The sequence below is a fragment of the Triticum dicoccoides genome, chromosome 5B (genome assembly GCF_002162155.2).
Source record: "Triticum dicoccoides isolate Atlit2015 ecotype Zavitan chromosome 5B, WEW_v2.0, whole genome shotgun sequence".
NCBI classification, from domain to species: domain Eukaryota; kingdom Viridiplantae; phylum Streptophyta; class Magnoliopsida; order Poales; family Poaceae; genus Triticum; species Triticum dicoccoides.
The window spans coordinates 37,441,164-37,446,132 of NC_041389.1; the positions used below are offsets into that span (position 1 = coordinate 37,441,164).

The following is a 4,969-nucleotide window of genomic DNA, read 5'->3' on the forward strand; positions in this document are numbered from 1 at the left end:
TACCTCTATCGTCGTGGCACCAGCTACACTCCCCCGGGAGACTGTCGTCGTCCGAGTACGACATTTCCTACGTTCATAATTCAAAGATTAAACTTGTACATATTCTAGCACAAGTCATGCCAGAATTCACGAAAAAATCCGGCATGACCTATGCTAAAAAAGGACATATCGAGCGCCTGAAATTTGCCGGAACAGAAATTAATCAACACTCCGGCAAAACATAGGCCACTCGGAGATGTAAACTGAACATGATCGGCCACTTGGGCAACCACATATCCTATTTGAGCAACAACACAAGATATACAAGGATATTTGGCTGGTCTCACCTTGATGCTGGAGGGGGTCGGTGACTGGGACGACGGCGGGGATGTTGGAGGGGGTCGGTGACGGGGACGACGTCTGGGATGTTGGAGGGGGTCGGTGACGGGGACGACGGCGGGGATGTCGGAGGGGGTCGGTGACGGGGACGGCGGTGGTCACCTGAAACCATATAAGTTATCACTAATACATCCCGAATAATTGCTTAAACTAAAAAATAACAACAAATATGACATGTTCAACTAGTTTTATTAATTCAACTAGTTCTTACTAAATATAAACTTACTATAAATAGAAAAAAAACTAGTTATTTCTAAAAATAAAGTAGTTCAACTAGTTATATTAATTATCTTACTAAAAATACATTAGTTCTATTAATTCAACTAGTTCAACTAGTTTATTAATTTACTTACTAAACTTGTTCAACTACAACTACTATTAATCATACTGCCCTAGTTAACTAGTACCATCACTACTAGTAATTAACATCTACTACTACTAAAAATCTAGTACTAACTAAGCAACATCTAGTACTAGCTATGAACCCTAAATTAACATCTACAACTACTAAATCTAGTACTAACTAGTTGCAGGGGGTGGGGGCGACGGAGAGGTAGCTAGGGGCGGCGAGGTCGAGGGCGGTGGGAGGAGGGCTGCCGGCGGAGGAGGGAGGAGGGGTGGCCGCAGGCGGAGGTAGGAGGGCGGCGGCGGAGGAGAGAGGGGCGGCCGCAGCCGGAGGGAGAATATGCGAGGAGGAGGGAGGAGGGACGGAAGGAGGGGAGTACCTCGGCGGCGGACGGACGAAGGCGGCGGTGGCGGCGACGCATGACGACGGTTATCGGCACGGGGGGGCGAGAGTGAGAGTGTGAGTGAGGGTCGGTCGTGCACGTGGGGATAAGGTAGGGATAGTTGTAGCACGTTTACCAAAACACGCTACAGCTAATCTGAATAGCAGTAGCGCTTTGCACATAAACCGCTACTGCTAAGTGTAACTATACAAAAAAAATACGTCAATGCAAAAATACATTGGCCATCAATGATCTTTTTGTGTACAATCTGAATTGTCAATATGAATCCTCTCCGGAAGGAACCAGAGAGGACTCATATTGCGGCCACAAATTTTACACATAGAGTTCAGTGAAGACCAACTGGTTGTGGTAGTTTCAGAAATAACATATTTAACGTGGTAAACACCCTGTTCACGGAGCGAGGTGGGACTAAACTTGTGGGCTGATCTTAGCAGTAGCGGTTTTCCTATAAGCGCGCTGCTGCTAACTTCTATAGCAGTAGCGCTGTTCAATATAGTGTGCTACTGCTATAACTAGCGGGGGGTGAGGTCATGGCAATTATAGCAGTAGCGCGGTTTGTGGTGGACCCGCTACTGCTATTTACCTGTTAGTAGCGCGTTTCGCTAACACGCACTGCTGCTAAATAGCAGTAGCGTGGTATTTTGGGGAGCGCTGCTGGTAAGATTCTGTGTATAGGCTTTTCCCTAGTAGTGATCTTCTATGAAGTATTCGGAGGAGGAACCCGCCTTGCAATGCCAAAGACGATTTGCGCGCCGGACTTGTCGTCATTGAAGCCTGGTTCAGGGGCTACTGAGGGAGTCCCGGATTAGGGGGTGTCCGGATGACTGGACTATAACCTTTGGCCGGACTCCCGGACTATGAAGATACAAGATTGAAGACTTCGTCCCGTGTCCGGATGGGACATTCCTTGGCGTGGAAGGCAAGCTTGGCGATACGGATATGTAGATCTCCTCCCATTGTAACCGACTCTGTGTAACCCTAGCCCTCTCCGGTGTCTATATAAACCGGAGGGTTTTAGTCCGTAGGAGGAACAACAATCATACCATAGGCTAGCTTCTAGGGTTTAGCCTCTCTGATCTCGTGGTAGATCTACTCTTGTACTACCCATATCATCAATATTAAGCAACTAGGAGTAGGGTTTTACCTCCATCGAGAGGGCCCGAACCTGGGTAAAAACATCGTGTCCCTTGTCTCCTGGTACCATCCACCTAGACGCACAATTCGGGACCCCCTACCCGGGATCCGCCGGTTTTGACACCGACACTCACCCTACATCAATAAGGGCTTATGCGCTCCACTTGTAAACGAGCGTTAGAGCTTTTTGAGCGAGTGAGCGAAGCCTTCCTGGAGCTTCCCCCTTCCCTCACCCGAGAATTGCATTTCCGCTTCAGCTTCCTCGGTTTAGTTGGTTTGGAGGATTAATTGATTGGATACCCAATCCACATAATCTTTCAAAGTCACTGCTTCTATGATGATAGGCATAAAGGCATGATTAGTTTCATGAATCTCACTGCACTGACCATAGTAAACTCCTTCTTGTTCTACCGAGATGGAGGTAAGATTTCAACGACCAGGTACATCATCACATTTGACACCTGAGGAAGGTACACCCCAACCATGAGGTGCATCAGCGGGTGTTACAATCATACGTAGATGAGTTTTGGCTGGTACAACCACTCTATTGTTAGCTTCTAATAAACGTGATTGACCCCATTCTGGATCATCTTCTGGAATCGTATAACTGTCAAAAGTGAGTGACTGTTCATCGGAACTGTTATAGTCCGAATACTCATAAGGTTAGGTCGACGCCCGCCTCCGCCCAAACTTGACTTGCAAGTTTCCCCGCAAAAAGCTCTCCACGCCTACTCTTATTTATAAAGAGCACTATTCTTCTTTAGTTAGGTAGTTCTCCCCCCTCTATGAGACCGTAAGACCCCGGTGGAATCGAAGGCCTGCTTACTAATAGGCAAGAGGGGACCCTTTCTTGCCCAGCCCTACCTACATCAGTGAAGCTGGAACCGAGGAAGACAATGTTCAACACACATGAGACAAAATGAAGGTATGGGACGGCCAGTTCACCACGGAAAGGGATGCTAGTTGGCTTTGGCGAAGTTGTAGGCCCCAATAGATCAGATCTCAAGAGTGATTCCTCACCTATCCTGCCAGGGGCCAAGTCGAAGGCTCGAGTATGGATTCCCTATGCTCATGCGAACGGCCGGCCCATAGATCTAAAAGGATCGATAAAAAAGACCGGAAAGTATGTTTGTCCACGAAAAAAAACTCGTTCATGAGACCTCGAATTCCCACGTTCCAGCCTGCATTATGCCAGCAGGTCCCACCCAAATTTCTTGAGTCACCCTTATCTAAAAATAAAAGGACGGAGTCTATCTAGATCATAGGATCACTGTATTCATAGGTCAATTCTCTTTCTTTGACCTCCCACCGTTCACGACATCCCTTGCTTCTCGCAAGAACGGCTTCTCGGTGGAGGAGTAGAAGCGCTGGTCCCCTTCGGTCAAGTGCTTGTGTGTGCTCTTACCTACCGTAGGACCTCCGTCCCCGAAGCAAAGAAGGAGGAGCAGGAACAACAGGTTGTCCTCTCCTGGCCCAGCAGTTCCGCAACTACTATCGTGGTTGTTGCCAACGGGGATCCCCCATTCCGAAAGGTAACAGGACCAGCCCTTAGGTCTAAAGTTGTATGCCACTGCTGTCGTGCCGATATATTCACTACTGAAGCCCCGTTATCGGACATTGCAGGCTTAGCATCTATTTTTCGTATATCGCTCCACCAAACCGAGAAGAGGTATGTGTACCTCCAGCAGTAACAAGAATGGAACCATAGGCTCCTATGCTGGGAGCATTTCGGGGTATAGGTCTAACCACCTCAACTCCCCATTTCTGGCATGCTATAGTTCTTTTAGTCTCTCGATGACGGGAATGGGAGATGACCGGTAAGCCAGATGCTTCGTGAACCACCGGTACATTTCGTTGCACTTAAATCACCCTCTTAAGAGGCGCACTCCAATACCATTGATTTCTAATAGCTTTGATAGTAATGGCCGGATCTACTAATACCCCGTCCATTGAGTATAACAAAGCAAACGATGGTATAGCAATGAACAAAAGAATGACACTTGGAAATATGGTCCGAATAATTTCGATAGTAGTTCCATGAACAATCCTTTGTGGGATTGGATTAGTTTGCTCGTAGAAATGCCATAAAGCGCGAACCAACATCCATGATATGAAAACCAAAATAAGAATGAGGAAGAAAAAGATATCATGATGTAAGTCAATGATTCCTTGCATCATAGGTGTTGCTGTGTATTGAGATCCTAATTGCCATGGTTCCGCAGCATCACAAAGAGCGATTGTGAGGAATCGACATGATAATGAACGAAGAATCATTGGAATTTCCCATCTTTTTCAGCTCTGCTCCCGAAAAGAGAAAGGAAAGGAGACTGATCTTGACGTCGACGTTGGTTTTTCCAACGAAAAACAAGAACATTCTTTCACGAACTTCCATGACAAAATGCTAGTTGCCTCGTAACGCATACACTTGAGCGTTTGTCCCATCGACGAAGACTACTTACTATACGCGTTTTTGAGTTGCATTTCGTGCTCTTTTTCGTCGCCAGCTAAATCAATCAATTTGACAAGATCTTGCATCAATCACCTCGTCCGCTAGGGAAATGCACTCCTAAATAGACTCGATTCCCCGCCCCGCATCAGTGAAATGTCTAAGACACAACAGAATAGCAATGTTTCTTTTTATATGATAATATGCACCGAGGGGAGGAGTAGATTCAAATAGAAGTCAAGTAAACAGATTCAAGTTAGCC

At 46.6% G+C, this 4,969-nt stretch overlaps 1 pseudogene; it reads right to left on the bottom strand.

The window, feature by feature from the left end:
* Positions 1-2,528: 2,528 nt before the first annotated feature.
* On the bottom strand, positions 2,529-4,597 carry LOC119305088 (annotated as a pseudogene).
* Positions 4,598-4,969: the final 372 nt, after the last annotated feature.